Source organism: Zonotrichia albicollis, chromosome 7 (genome assembly GCF_047830755.1).
Source record: "Zonotrichia albicollis isolate bZonAlb1 chromosome 7, bZonAlb1.hap1, whole genome shotgun sequence".
In the NCBI taxonomy this organism is placed as follows: Eukaryota; Metazoa; Chordata; class Aves; order Passeriformes; family Passerellidae; genus Zonotrichia; species Zonotrichia albicollis.
In genome coordinates, this window is record NC_133825.1 from 20,822,407 (window position 1) to 20,839,395 (window position 16,989).

The window sequence follows — 16,989 nt, forward strand, 5'->3', positions numbered from 1 at the left end:
GCTGATTTTCTACCCTTTCATTTTTTCCTTTGGGTTAAAGCAATTAATAATAAAAGTCACATGAAAGCCAGAAGTACAGAGGAAACCCTGCAGCCTAAAGACTGTGCTTGGAAAATCTGTCCTTCAACTGGACAGGTCTGGTGGCCTGGGGAGAAGAGGGGAGATGAAAATGAGCAAATCTCTCTGAATCTTCAAAGCCAAAGGAGTCCTGCTGCTTTCCAGGCACTGGGAATCAGCGGGACATCCCCACAGGAGGGACCCACTGCAGTGATCACTTTGGGGACCTTTCATGGTCTCTTGGAAGCATATTTCCACAGAATTTCATAAGGTCATCTTTGCCCAGGTCTGTGTTAAAACATGAAACCTGCACAAGTCCCAGTGCCTTGGGCACTCATTACTTCCCTGCTGCTGACAGCAGCTTTCAGAGCTTGCCTGAGAACCCCCCAGCAGAGGGACAAGCAGCTCCAAAGGCCTTCTAAAACCCAAAGAGAGACTCTGTGCCCATGCTGTGGGTACAGCACACACGTTTCTTGGTCACTTCATCCCCTTCAAGCACAGAGATGGTTCTTTGGATTATTTTTCTCCTGATCATTCATAATTTAGGAGTAGCTACTCACTGCTCTCTGTACAAGTCAGACTGTTTCTGGCTTTGCATTATTTCTGACAGTGTGGCTAATAATTTACATGACATTGTGTCACACAAATATTAAATAACCAATTAGCAGGATTAATAAAACGGACCTTCCACTTCCCATTTCTGCTCATTAATAGGTACATCAGCCCTGCATTAGGAAGCAAGTTATGCATAAAGCACATCTGCTCTAAGTCCTGCTTTAAATTATAGCTGCAGGGTTAATTGAACACCCCAATCTAATCTCTCAGCACTGGCAGTGCAGCATGCTGTACTGCATCAGCGTTTTCACTTGAGCTTATTATTTTAAGCAACTACAATAAAACAGTGGCACCAGAGAAAAATGGCATTGGCTGAAAATATTTAAAAATAATGGCCCTGTTGAGATAAACAGAAAGGCCTCTTTTTTAAGAGGCTCAAGAATAGCATTTTTCATATTTCAGCACGTTTCTACCAAGCTACTCCTTTATATTTCCTGAATTCCTAGTCTGTCCTATATCAAGGCCATCCTATACAGCGTATCAAGAACAGAGCAACAAAATCACTACGGTTATGATGATATGGAAAAGTTTTCTGAATTAGATAGACACTTCAGTCTGTGTGGAAAATCGCTCCATGCAAAGCCAGCATTCACAAAGAGGAGTCCTGCAAATCTATTCTAATAAAGGGAGAGAGGCCACTGGGGCACACACCTACAGGATTTTTGCTCTCAAGATTTGGAAGGACACGGCCCCCTTTACCCTGAGCTCCCAGCTGCACTCTGCCCTCTTCCTTTCCCCATGGGCTGAGGTACTAGGAAGGTACAGCCTTCCTGAACCCCCTAGCACATGTTCCCCCTTATATATATCATTTTCCCCCAATTTCACAAACTCAGGCTTGTGTGGACCCATTTGCTGTTTCAGGATTTAAACTGTTTGGGTTCTGTAACAAACCTGTGGCTTGAAGTTGGTAGAGACATTAAGACTCATTGTTTGTAAAGACATCAGCACACATCTTTCCTATCAAATCCATTTGATGATAACTTTTGAGGACATGCATTTTACATCACATCAACATAGAAATATGTTAGTACTTCCTACCCATTCCTAAAATCCTGGTGGTTCGCAGAATTAATGAGTTTTTTTTTCACTGAGTACATAAACTCCTATTACATTACCGATATTCTCACAAACCCTTGGGTATTACCAGTTTTATATTTATTATTTTTATCAGTATTCATACTGATAGCTGACTGCTTGACTATGTAGTCATTAGCACTACTAAGTCCAGACAAAGTCACCTTATTCTACAAGGGTGACATAATTTTAATAAAAGAGCCTTTACTGAAATTCAGTCAAGCCAAATCCAAACCAGCTAAATCAGTCTTTAAGGCCTGTGCATTCTGACATATAAATAAGCTGTCTGTCACACCTTTAATCCATATGTTGCTCTCTCTCTAGCTATTTGTTGCATGGATTGTAAGTGCTGTCAAAAGCTCCAGACCTCCCCCAGGCACAGGAGAACAGCCACCTCTTGCACTTAATAAAACCTAACAACAAGGGAGCTATCAGCTGTGTCAGTGTTCTGGGTCTTTTTCAGCAAGCTTCAAAACCAGAGCACTCCTTTCTCACTAAAATGGTAAAAGAAAATGGCTCTAAAGCAACAACACCCACCACAAATACAGACCTTTAGCACCAACTGCCAGCACAAAATATTCACACCTACTGCAAACAAAACACATACTGACAAAGAGCACAGAAGGATATGAATAGCTACTACACAGTCTTAGGGAGTCTTTGTGCAAGCATATTCTCATTTCTTAAGTTTTTTGTTTCAAAACCTGTTGATTTCCTAGCAAATCACTAATTCTTTTCATTGCTCACTTTTAATCTGGTCTCTATTCCAGACTCATATCCTTTAGTGAGCACAACCTCAAGTCTAAATGAACTCACCCAGCAAACAAACACAGGGTATAGAAACCACCTGGCTCTAAATCTGCATTGAAGGGTTGAGATTTTCTAAGTACTCACTAATACAACTAACACTGTGGATAGGCCATTGCTGACACAAGAGGTTAAACTTTAATATGGATTAGAGAGATGGAAATAGCCTGGCACACGCAAAAGGTATTCTGCATGCTACCTAGTAATTAATCTATTTAAAATGCAAAAGGAGAATAATTTAAAATGTCAGTTTAAAACTCAAAGAGATGAAACCAACAGTGGGGTCAAATTTGAAACAGAAATAAGAAGAACCAGAAAGCCAGCTCTTATGGCTTCAGAATGATTTTACAAACATCCTCTATTGAATGAAGCTTTATAAAAATGAACAGAAAAGGATCTCCAACAGAGCCAAACCAGCAGGTAGGATGCAAATACAAGTAAACAAAGAGCAACTGAAGAGTGGCTTGCAGGTATTAAATTAAACTTTCAATGTTCAAAATTTAATCTAAATTCTTCATAAAACATGCAAAAAGCAAAAATTTAATATTAGAGTAATAAACTCATGGCAATTGCCTCACATTGGAGATCTACCTCCCTATGGCCAACGAAATACAAGCAAACAGTAGCAACAGTAACAGAAAATTCAGTGAATTTACTAATTATCTTTTTTTAAGCCTCCTACCTTTGTTTTTAATCATAAAATCCCAAACTGAAAGTAGGACCATAATATGAGTTCCTGTGGTGTTTTCCCTCCCTATGCAAAGAGAAGAAAGAAAAACCCTACACCACCAGCAACACTGGATTTTTAGCATCACAATAGTGTTTATAGAGGGCAGCACAGAGCTTAACTCAAAGCTCAGGTCAGGTACAACCTGAGCAACCTTCAACTGCAGTTCATGTGTTAGATAGATTTCATCATTGATTTCAAATAAGCATTCAAATTCAAATCCACAAACTACAAATTGAATTACAGCTGTTGGAGAAGGATTTGTAAATAAGACATTGCAGGAGTTTGTACACGCAGACATTTCATATTTTAATTGCTGGCTTGAATGCTTATACTGCAATAACTGGGCAGATGCTGTTTTTAAGCCCCTTCTAACAGAAAAAAATGCAACAAAATAGGACAAGGACACAAACAGAAACACCAGTCTGCAGCATGTTTTTCATCATTGATCTTATGGGATGCTGACAGACCAAGTTCTTGTGTGGGATGCAGTTTTTAGGTACAATTGGAGATTGGAATTCTTTATCAATACTGCATGTGACACACAGTCTCTTTGGCTATACCAAATTGTAAAGGCTTTCAGAAGTTGAAAAATTACTACATTTGCCAACAGCATGTTATATTTATCAACTGTGTGTCTTCAGGAAAATGAATTTGCCATGCTGTCAGAAATTGTCTGCTTTGGGAGGTGTGATTAAACTTTAGCCATTGGTGTAGAAATGTAATTCTTTCTTGCAGTTCATTGCTTTCCAGCTCAGAGGTTTATTTATGGACCAAAGATTATATAAGACCTTAAAACAAATTGTGGGTGTAGCAACTGTTTATAAAACTGTTTATAAAACAATCAAACCTGACTGCATGGATTGAATAAAAATTCGCTTTTGCGTGTAAGCGTGCTATGAGGAATCTTTATCTCACTCAAGCCCCAAAGGGAGCACATGGCTGGCAAACAGCAAAGGAATTGAGCTTCCCTGCTTGCATTTTTGTGAGTAGAAGCTTGCAGTGTGTGAAGGCCACAGACACACCAGGGCAGCAGACTTAATACAAACATTAGCAAGAGGGAACCCATAGAGAAACCAGGGTGAGCACATCTCAGCCTGGGAGAGAAAGGCAGGCTGCAGAGTTCATTGATCTCCACTCAAACCTGCTCAATCTGCACAGAAGTTAAGGGCTAGGACTGATTTCAAGTTCAAGGGTGTGATAGGACCTTTCACCCCTGACACAGAAGTTTCTCTTTACCCCATAAGGCTAAAGTAGGCCAGAATAAGCTTGCCTTGTGGTGAGTTATCCTGGCTGAAAATATCCTTAGCCAGCAATAAACATCCTGCCTTGAATGCATGGGAAAAGATAAGGAAAAATCCATGACTGACAGACACAGCACTTACACAAACTATAAAAGACCACTAAAATTTTCATAAAATCAGAAATCTCTTACATACTCTCTGAGCATGTGGAGAGTTCTCCTCAAAAGTGAAGACATCCGCCTTGAGTTACTTCCCTGGGACTGAGAGGAAGGAGACTTCCATGCACCACTATCAGTCATTGGTAAATGACACGAGCTCCTAATCTATACTATTTCTTTGCTAGCTGTAATATAGGTACCTTTTATTAGGTTTTTTAACCTACTTGTAGTTCTTTTTTTCAATCTATTAGTAGTTCTTTTTAGTTTATCCTGTGTAGTAACTAAGCCTGTTAAAGCCTTATGTCTGTTTTTCCTTGAGCCTATTCAATAAATAATTGATGTTGTAATAGACCTGATCAGTCATTATTAAGAACTTGTGAGTGAGAGTGGTTTCAGGGTGCTGGCCACCTGAATAAAGCTCCTGCCCACTGCCAGAGACCTAAGCAAAGGCAGGGGCTGTCTAAACTCCCTCAGCTCATTCATAAAGGGGAAGGTTTTTTCAAGATCTGTTAAGAGCAACAAATACAAGTAGGTTTGAAACCATTTAAGGCTGATCCAGAATGGCTGCTGCTCTTCTGTCTGGCAGAGGGACTTCTGCTAGGCATCACACGTTTTGGAGGACCCAGTGTTTCTCTCTGGTCAGAGGCCAGCCTTGGGAAGAGTGATATGGAACATGAAGGCTGAACACCTCTGCCAAGGCACAGGGAGCTGCTTTGGTGCCACCTCTGACATTGCATCATGCCCCCATCACCCCACAGCCATCTGCTCAGGCCTTTACAAGCTGCTATGAGGATATCTGAGCACAAAACTCTGGGGTCCTCTGCTCCTGCTGTGTCTCTGAGTGTCCAGTCCCCTGGCAGGACCACAGGTCCCTGGGACCCTCATTACACAGAGGGGCAGCAGGGCACAGCCCCAGGCTCCCCCCGAGCTCAGCCTGCAGCTCCACCATGGCTGCCCCTGACCCACCCACACTGAAAGGATTCTTCAACAAATGGTCACCATGAGGTTTTTTCTGCCAGGGGTGGAGAGTTTTGCTTTTGAAATCACACCTACAAGGTCTTCTACAGGCATTGTCTCCCTCCAGGAAAGTCATTCCAGAGACTCTACTAGTGACGCCCCCACTGCCCTCCTATCCTGTGGAAATACAAGAGTGTATCTTCTAGATTCTATTAAATGTCATAAGAAATAAAACATTCTCTGCAGATCTAGGGAGTACAGATCCCAGTCCTGATGGCACCAATCTCAAATTGTCAGTGAGTAAAGAATGAAGAGTCTGGAGTTATTAATCTGTCATACACTGCATGACAGCTCTTGAAGGTACTCTACAATAACTCTTTGCCCATCACAACAGCTAATCTTTCATAAGGCTAATATTTAATCACTAACATTTTTGTTAGGCAGAAAAACTGAAAGACTCAGTCCTCTATGTATTACATAATTTCTACCTAGAGATGAAAGCAATGGGATTGTTTTCATTAACCTTTCATTCTTATAAAAGGACAAAAATCGATATCAAATTTATTCAGGCAAGTGAAAAGCAATCTCAAGTGATTGCACAAGGGATTTCACTACCATTGCTTTTTTCCTCCCACAAATTCTTATAAAAAATATTATGATCTGTCCAAATGTAAGACAAATAGAAAAGGCAAGATACTGCCAGCTCCTCAAAGGCACAAGATTAAACTGCCTTTTTACAGCTGGATAACTGACTTGCTAAAAATACAGTTTTCTTTGGAATCCTAAGCAAGTCTGCACCATCTTACTGACAACCTGTGATACACTTGTTGCACAACACTAAGCTGATCTCTTTTTTTTTAAAGTACCTGTGATACAGATTTTTTTTTCTTTTGGCAAATTAAACTATTTCTTTTTGGTGTACTTTGCTCTTTTATGCCATGGACAGAGGTTTGAATTACAGGGATTTCTGTGCACTTTCTGACTTTGGTGGCACTGTTAAATATTCCATGACATTTTGCCGTTTAAAGAACTGACTTTGAATTTACATACAAACGTCTGACAAAAGCAATGATAAAAACTCGCAAAGTAATTTGGCAGCAGCTCCATTTTCCACAGAGGACAAAAAATGTGGAAAAATACGAAATATGATTAATAACTATTTAGTTCAATCTGTGACTTGATCCCTTTCCATGAATTCTCCACATACCCTTTCAGATCTGCCACAATGCTGTGAGGGGGAGGGAGGGAGCAGGGGCAGCCCTAGCCCCACTGGTTCCTACAAAGCCCACCAAACTGGACTCTTTTTTTCTTTTTTCTTGGTCTTTGTTACAGTAGCCTTAAAAATATCTTTAAAAATAAAATTCTGAATGGCTTCTATCAGTACCACTAGTCCATAGGTGTATCTTTACCACAGCTGTTTACTTTTGAGTAGTTTTGGTCCCCTTGCCCACAGTGGTCCTTTTGGAGAGTTAGAGGTCAGTCATAACTCATTTTCAAAAGTTCAGCATCTAGGAAACCTTGTGAATTATTTTCACTATGCAAAACAGATCTAAAATTACAAAAAGTAGAGCAGAATTTGAATGCTAAACTATCACCCATCAGCAAAGGTGTTTGGAGTAAGTTCTGGTGCTGCTTACCCTTCTGGAATTGTTTGGGTTAAACATCATCTCTCTTCCAGTGGCAGAAATTAGGGGAGCTGAGTCCACCAGGGTGGGTTCCTAAAAGTCTCTGAGCTCTGCAATCACATTGCACAGGGACATGCATCTCCTCTTCCACTTCCCTGTGGTGGTACAAAACTTTTTGTGTGTTTGCTTTGAGGAGGATGGAAATAACCAGTTGGTTACTTCTTCCATCATGTTTTTCACTAGGCAATGGAGCTTGTGGTGTTGGGAGATGTTCAGGTTTCCCTGGAAATATTAATGGATGGAAAAGCAAGCTCAAAATTGCAGCAACGTGCTGAAGGCCTGAATCTGCATTTGAGCGTGTTTCAATAAACCTGTGCCCAAAAATAAACAAAAATATGTCAAGACATACTTCTCTAAGAGGAAATCCAGAAAAAGACCATTTAAATTCAAGTGAGAAAGCACATAAAAAATCCCAGAAACATCTCCAGGTCTTTGTGAATAATATTACAGGCTACAGGGCAGCCAGTCTATGCAAAGTGCCATCAGGAAACCTTTGGGAATACAGCACGTAAGATAACTGTGACCTTAGTATGTCAGTTATATTGGAGAGCCACTGAAATGCCAGCAATGCTGTTTGAACTGCTAAAAACATTCCCAGAATCAGTATTTGGATTTATTCACTGTAAATTAATTATAACACACAAGAAGATGAAAGAAACTATAAGGGACAAAAATTTGCCTGGTAAAAGGATCTGATTCTAGTAAATACCTTATTTCATAAAAAAATTACTGTATAAATACTGCCATACTTTTAGGATGCTGTGTAATTCATGATCACCTAAAAGCAGGGGAAAAAGTAGATAGCAAGGGAATATTCTGGGGAAAAGTGAAGAGGTTCTTATTTTAATTCTGTTTAAAAAACAACATCAGGACAACAAAAATAAGTATTTGGAGGTGCAGAATGCACTTCAAAGCCTTCTCATTTTGTCTCAGCAAAGTGTGAGTTGGCAGGTGTGAAGGACCTGCCTTTGACAGGCTATCAATCTACAAGGATGAATCTACTGCTAATTAAATTTAGCTAGGTTAATCACAGAAATACAATATTTATATTCTCATTTCAATTATTTATGCAGAAACTTCACAGAAACTTATAGCTATCCTCAAAGACTATGTTATATATATAATTATAAATTTATGCTTTTAAAGTTATGCAAGTGAAAGTTGAAGCCACAACACACAAAAACCCATTTCCTGCATGGAGTCATCAACAGACCCATCAGCAAGAAACTGATTAGCATAACTGCAAGAAGGGCCAGGGGTTATGTCTTAGTTTAGAGAGACAAGTTTATGAGAAAAACACTTTGGAATGAGTGTTTCCTCTAAAAAAAAAAGAGTTCCAACAATCCCTTTCTCTCCATAAGAAATTAATACTAGTGGATGAAAGTGAAAAAAAGTCAACCATTTACTGGCAAATGGGATGCCCATATGGCACCAAAAAAAAAATAGCTAGATATTGAATTGTCAGACCTTACTCCCCCAAACACATGTACACCACAGTGGCGCAAAAAAAAAAAAAAAACCAAATGCAAGGGGAAAAACAAACAAACAAAGAAAAATAAAAACCCATACCACACAACCAACACAACAGCCATAACATGGCAGGGAAAAAAACCCCAACAAACAGCTCTGGCTCCCATCTCAGGGAAGGGAAAAAATCGAAAGGGTTCATGCAGCAGCTCAGGCAAAATAGATGAGAACCTGGTGAATCTCTGGCATGGGTCCCCTCTTCACAGCAGATGAAGCTGGTGGATTTGGTGTCTTGTCTCTTGTTGGCTCAGCTTTTCCAAGGTCTGGGGCTGGGATGGAGCAGTCCCTCACCTTCCAGGTGGTCCCCAGCTGATTCACCTCCTGTCAGTTTTTCTCTCTGATCTCAGACCAAAACCAAACTGTTCAGCTCAAGAAAAAAAAAATAAAAAGACACTGAAGGATTGCTGTCACAGTCTCCAAGGCCAGGGAAAGGGAAAAAAACACGTCTTGTCTAAGCTAACAAAAACCAAGCTAACTAAGCAAAAAAAAGGAATCCAGTCCTCAGGGTATGCCAGACACCTGGAGAGTGAGGCTTTGAAAAATCCCACCAAGGAGCCCCAAAGCTCCCCCCTCTCCCCCAGATCCACCTTAAAACTGCAGTAACCATTTCTGGGCACAGAGCGGATGATCAGGGAATAGGAAAACACTCCCAGACAGATCAGCACCCTAGTACAACTCCCCAGTGGACTTGAAATGGCGATTTCCTGAAGGGGTTATACATCAGTAAATATTCAAGCTCCTCATTTCCACTCCCAGACTTGTCTCTTACACATCAGACAGCAATTCTAGAATCCAAGTTTGCCAAAGCATCAGATGCATGTCAGCTTTTACCAGTCATTAGAGACCAATTATGCCTGTCCACTTTGAGTTTGCTGTCAGACATAAGGACTAAGGACTCATATTTAACCCAGCACTGCTCAAGCATAGGGCTAGAAAGGGCACAGATGATCACCACTGAGCCCCTAGCAATGCAGAACAGACATTTGTCGTGCATCTAAGATGTTCATCTGGTTTATCCTCAAAGAACTCCACAGCGTTCTTTGGAAGAACTCTCATCAAAAACTTTGGAAGAAGATGGAAGTGCTGCATTTTGCCATGCCAATGTATGCTACTACCTAATTATTTCACCTGTAGCTACCCAGAACCTGCCTCACTGCAGTTTAAGCCCCATTTCTCCTCATGCCACACACTCTGACTTACAAGAGTCCATGGATATTTACAATCTCTGGAAACTAGTCACTAGTGTCCCCAGCCCAGACAGATACCTTCTGCATTGTAAGACACAGCCAACCCCAAATTATGTGCAGATCACTAGGGCTTTCTCACTAGTGGAAACTTTTGTTTGATGAAAGGAGTTTTAAATTCCACTGGGAAACTGCACATCTTTTAGGGTAGCAATGCTCTTCCTGGTCTGCTGGTAATCAAAGCTTCAAATCCATCTAGGTACCAGGGCAGATGATTGCTTATTTATGCTGAAATTTTGTCATGATAGTTACCCAAAGGAAAAAAAAAAAATCTCATCTGCTACTTTAGGCTGGCTTTGTCTTCAACAGCTCCTCAGCAAGCCTAGCTTCAGGATCAGCTGAGCCCAGCTCCTTTTCTGGGCTTATGCCCTGCTGCATCGTCCAAATCTTTACACTTTCACTCTTCCACATATCCTCCAACTGGCTCAGCTGTGCATTCAACTGGCTGGCTTCCATTTTGCTTCATGGTATATTGAATACATCATGGACATCAGATTTGAGGTCCTCCAGATATTGCTGTTTCGGGCTAATTTCAGATTATCCACGCTTTTCAAAAGCTCCTCACTCATATGCAAACCCTTCCAGTTAACAGCACTGGAGCTGCTGCCACTCCCACCAGTGGAGTCTCAGCGCTTCCAAATCAGTTTAAGATGTAAAAACTACTAAACTGACTTGGTATCCCTTTGGTATCCCTTTGCTCACAGCAGCTGAAGTGCAAGGGAGAGGCAAGAAGCAGCCCACATTTACTGTGCTCTTTCCAGGCTGATTCCCAGCATTTCCAAGAACATGCCTTGTCATTCCCTGATGCCAAGGGTAGTGTTTAAAACTGTGATTTTCAACAAGTTTTAACAGGACTTTTTGTTTAAATGAAATATGATGCACATATGCCCCTTTCAACACAAGGCAGAAGACCAGCATGGCTGATTTATGGCCTCTCTCAGTGGAACCAGGGTACAAAGTTGTTCTGCTCTCACTGCAGTCAGTTGAGGACATCAGTGGGCACGTGTTCAAATAGGAGAGCAATTAAACCACTTGTGCACAGAACATAAGCTGGGCTTCTGTCCCTCATGACAAAATGAGTACAGCTGGCACCCAGAATTAATCAATTATTCCTCCTCCAGCAGTTATTATTACAATTGCTTTTCTTTTTTAACTAACCATTTTGGGAAGAAACAGAACTCCTTAAACATCCCTCATTCTATGTCCAGAACAAAGGGAGTTTAGTGCTGACACTCTCTGAGGCAGATACAAAAGAAGGCCAAAAAAAAGGTGAGCATGTGTGCCTCCATTCCTGAACCAGGAATAAGTTGAACCAATGAAGGACATCCAGCTGTATCAAAGTCCTATGAATGCCTCCTCTTGCCAACATTTTGGTCTTGACAAAGCTCTCCAGCATCCAGAAGGAGGGGGGTGAGCCACAGGAGCAGTGCTTGGCTGCAGCACAGCCCCCTCACCAACGTCCCTTTCACCAACAGAAACTGTCAGGCAAAATTCAACTCCCTTCTGTACAGAAGGTCCACGCATAATGTTCCAGAGGATGTGAATTATCAACACCTCCCCTTGGCAATTCACAATAAAACCTTTGAATAACACATAGTAGTCAGGCACATTAATTATGGCTAGGGCCAGTATTTTATCCCCAAGAAATGCCTTTGCAGCAAAGAGAGGTAGGTGGTAGCTATCCAGAAGGAAAAAGGCTGTGGTTTTGCCTTACAACTACTCCCAGAAGAAAGGTCAACTAAACAATTGCACTAAATAGACTCAAAGAGCAGAGACTGGGCACTTTGCAAACTCCCCTGCATCAAAATGTCATCACTCAGAGGTCCAGGATGGAAGCAAAGAGATGCCAACTACTTGACTACTGGCTTTCTGATCCCACCAAGGAACTGGGAAGTTTTGGGGGATGGCAAAGCTTCCCAAGATTGGGATGCAGTAAGGCACTGCTGGAATTCAGTCCTAAGGGCTCTGTGATCTCTCTTCTGCAAGTTCAATCTTGTTGCAAAAAAAAAAATATAGCTAAAACTTACTTAGGATTTAAACCTCTGCCCTCTCCATTTCCCATTCCTTGGATTAAAACTTTCTCTGACTGAAATGAGTTATGAAGAGAGGGATCTTCATGAAGCCTCTCATTTTAAACTGTTGTACAAATGTGTTTGTCTCATATAAATTTCAAGAATATATTATAGAATTTATTTATAATGCTGATTTATATACATTCTCTGTACACTTTTTATAGGCAAAAATCTTGCAAAAAATAAAAATAAAATATAATGATTGAAAAGAAGAGAATTTGTTTTGGCACTAAATCACCAAGCATAGGCAAAAGTATTTTGTCACAAGTAACAAAAAAACACAGACGGTGGAAAAACCCCAAATATTCGGGGAATAAACATATTCTGGAGAAACTATTATGTGAAGCCCACTTAAAAAGGATTTGGAGGGCAGTTATGAACAGCATGATCCAACAGCAAAAGACAACATCACTAAGTACATCCATCAAGTGCTTCTTACATGGATGAGGAGGATTTCCTTCTTTCAGTGAAATAAAAACATTTCACAGGACACCCAGAATACAGGCCAGGCCAGTCCTATTCCCAACACAAAGGATACCAGAATTTAACCCATTCTGTAGTCTGAGAGCTAAAAAATTCCTCTGGGGCTCCCAAATATTCAACAGCTGAAAAAAATGCACTTGTTTATCTGCCAGTGTTTTCCATGTCTCTTTCATTTTCTTGTATTGCAGTGTCTGCTCTCCTGGGAAATTAAGTTCATTTTATTAGAAGATAGCCCTAAGATAGCCCTTAATTTACCTCCAATTTATTCATTTTATTAGCTACAACACTGCATCTTTCTTGGCTTTTGAATAATCCCATTTTCCAATCCAAACATTCCACATTTATCTCAACATAATTGCTGATATTTTGGCTATATGGTTTTGGATGGAAAACATTATTTTAAAGATATGCTACAGAATATACCCCAGTGACAGGATTTTATTCTGATTTGCTTTTCTTATAGGCATTAATTGAACTTTCACATAGCATTTTTAAATTTGCAATGACTTGGCTGTCTGTCTTCCAGCTAGTGAAGCACAGCTGTCCATCTATCTTACACAGTAAACTTGCTGCAGTCTGATAAAACACCTGAATCATCTCCATCTTCAGCCACAGGCACATTCAACATATTTTATATTTGTAAGCTTATTCTAAAACACACTTTGAAGTTGTCGGTGGTCTAAAGCCAGAAAATCTTTAACCAAAATACCCTTTCTATATAGGGAAGTTTCTGACAAATATCCCTTTCTATACAGTCAAATTGCTAAAATGTGCTTCCTAATCCTGAGTATTTTTAATAAAATCTTATTAGAAAATGAGGAGGCATAGAAATCTATAATAGTCATTCGTAAAAAAAAAATTAAAATCAAAAGAAGTTCTGCTCTCCCCCTTGAGGAAGTTTGCCTCTTTTATACCATATAGATTTACATACTGAATATTCAGTATCAGTTACACATCTCTCTCCAGTGCCAGAAACAGATCATTAACTTGCTTTTTTTCTCTTAAATATGGAGCTATACAAATTAATTTTCCACTTGCTTTGAACAGGAGAGACAAGTTCCTGATTAACTCAGAATTCAGGCTCCATGAGGGTTGAGCTTGAGAACTTTTCCAGGCACAATGGCAGCAGCACAACTGATAATCTTTCCTATTCACAGATCTTATACCTGGTCAGCTGAAGGCATCCAGGGCCTCTGAAATGGGCATCCACAAGTGGGGGCACTTAGATGATTTTCCTTATATACCCACAGCATTTTCCCAAAAGAGAGCACAATTTCATCTGATCTGGTCTGAGTTACTGTGAATCAAGCTGTTCTGTTTCCAGAGCAGAGCATTTGCAGCCTGTCAGAAGCAGTGAGTTTCTGCTGGCATATTTTTTTCATCTGACACTCCACTAATCACATTTCAACTTGTTCTGCTCTTCATTCATCAGTTATGTTGGATCTGAACCTCCCCTTACTGTCACTGGGGGAAAAAAAGCAATATACTGCAGTGCTAATTCCCTTCCTTTTCATTTAATTTTTCATCTCTGCATCATAAAAATGCTCTGTAAAATTTGCTAAATGTGTTTCATTTAAAATTGCTAATCTATTTTGGTATAAGATCTAAACGTTTATATGCCTCTGTTATATTTTCAGCAACTGGAATATGATTAGCAATTTTTTCTCCAAGGATGGGTGGGCAGCACCTCTCTAGAGCTATTTTATTCTGTATCCCCTTATTCCCAAAGTAATAAGGTTATTCAGATGAAAGGAAAGGCTCATCACCACATCAGTGCCCAGATTTTGACTCTACTACCTAATGGTTCACAAGCTCAGAAAAAAACCCCTCCCAGCACAGTCTGAGCATTTTCCTGTGGGACTCATTACAAAGAGCAGCTTGGTTCAGTCATCTGCTGGGTTGGCTTCTCCTCCCTCAAAAATAACTTGATATTCAGTGGGATTTTTTGTAATTTTTATTGTATGAAACCTCAAGAGCAAAGATCTCTCATCAAGGTTGAGTGATATGCTGCTTCTTAGGGACAAAACGCCAGAACCTTCGTTTAACTTCTCTCAGACCACTGAGTTTGAACACTGAAGAATGCTTCTTATCACAGAATCCCAGAATTAACTAGTCTGGAATACACCTTTAAGATCATCTAGTCCAACCTATCCACAGGGACACCAAGACAGGGGTTCTGCTGTTTCTGACAGTAGTAACAGACTTCTGGGGAGGTCCTCAGGGGCCGGTTTGAGGACTTCAAATGCATCAACAAAACTAAAAGTGGAATCTCTTATACCGCAACACTAAGAGAGGGGAAATTTAACTTTAGAAGGGATTGAAAAAAAGTAAAAATCTTAGTAACAGTAGAGGGGAAAAAAATAACCAAAACAACCCATGTGGCATGCACTGAATGTTCTAGCTTTCTGGCAGCATGCTTGTGGAGTAGGCTTTGAGGACGTTCAGAATTTAAGGGTGCAAACAGGCCTTTAACCTCAACCAAAACCTTGAATACCAGCTCCTCTCCCAGTCTGTTCTTGCTGCCTTTCAGCACAAATCACCTTTAGAACTGTGGCAATAACCTGGATAGCACCTCAGACCTCCTCCACCCCACTGTACTAGTAACCACAGGCACAGAGACATCCAGCAACATGTCAGTATTTTCCTTCATGACTTATTTGTGCTATTGCCAAGATGCTGCTGTGAAGGTCCCCTCAGTCCTTGGAAACTGCCATCACAGCCACAAGCCAAAGCCAATACACACAAAGACTGAAGAAAAGGGATTTAAAAGAAGAGTTTGGAAGAACCAACCCAGATAAAGTCAGACCAGTCTCTGCTCTCCTCTACATTGAAGAAATACATTTTAGAGTTCCAAATAAATCTGGAGGCTGTAACACCAGATTTTCTCATCTTTCTCTACCTGCTTAACACAGCTGTCTGCAGAGCTGTGTCACAAGTTCATGTGTGAGATCTTCTGCATCCACCTGCTGCAGAACCCTGGCTAGGCCCAACAGGTGGATTAAAACATTGAAAACAAACTTGTCTGTGCTCTGAAAACCATGGAGAGGTTTTCCTAATGATTTGTATTTCCAAATTGATGGTGTGTGAACAGAAGCACGAGGAGCAAAGCCTGCAGTGAGCTCAAGGACATGAGGCAGCCTTTTCTCTCCTGCCTCTGAAACTTTAAGAGCTGACAAGTGAGCAGCACCCAACCCAGCTGCCAAAGATTAAACATAAAATCTGAAGTAATCCTGCACAGATATAATACATAACCTGTGATGGCAAACATGAGCTAACAAAAGCCCATGAGCAGACACATTAATCAACCCCACTTCATGGACACAAGTAACACAGAGCAAAACTGACAGATGCATTATAAAAGTGAAGACAACCAGCATTTCTCTGCATCACGTAGAGATTTTGTTTTCCAGGTCTTCCTTGCCTTAAGAGATGGTAATAAACAAGTAAAAAGTAAGAGATGTTTCTCCACTGCCTCTTCAAAAATTGAGGTTTCAAAATTAAAGTTTTAAACTGCCTATAACAAAAACTTTTAAAACTGCTTATTTTAGAGATTAGGTACCCTGCTGAAAGTTATTAATAGAGCTTATAGTTGATATACCAAGTGAGCAAGCAGGCCAACACAGGCCAACCACCAGGCACCCACAAATGTCACTCACCCTCCTCTGCCACAGCTGGGCAGAGGAGAGAAAAAAATTAACAAAGAGTTCAAGATAAAGACTGGGAGAAAATATTCTTAGGGCCAAACAGGTTCAAATTTAAAGGTATCAAGTAAACTTATTATTAACAGAGTCAGAAGAGAATAATGAGAAATAAAATAAGCCCTTAAGACACCTCTGCCCCCCAGCCCTTCCCTCCTTCCACAGACAGCACAGGAGGCAGGGTCTGGGGTTTGGTCAGTTCATCACCGAGATTTTCTGCTGCTGCTCAGGGAGAGGAGTCCTTCCCTGTGAGACCCTGGGGTCCCTCCCATGGGACACAGTTCTCAGTGATCTTCTCCAGCAAGGATCCACTCTCGGGAGTAGCAGTCCCCCCAACACTGCTGCAATGTGTGCTCCACCCACGGGCAGACAGTGCCCCCAAATCTGCTGTGGCGTGGGTCACTGTTCCATGAGTGCAGCCCTCCAAGGACCGGCTGCTCCAGCCTGGGAGCAGGGGCCTCTCTCTGCTCCAGGTCCCACTGGATCACAGCCTCCTCCAGCATCCACCCACTCTGGTGTGGGCACCTCCCCCATGGGCTGAGGGTGGATCTCTGCATCCCCTATGGATCCCCATGGGCTGAGGGTGGATCTCTGCATCCCCCGTGGATCCCCATGGGCTGAGGGTGGATCTCTGCATCCCC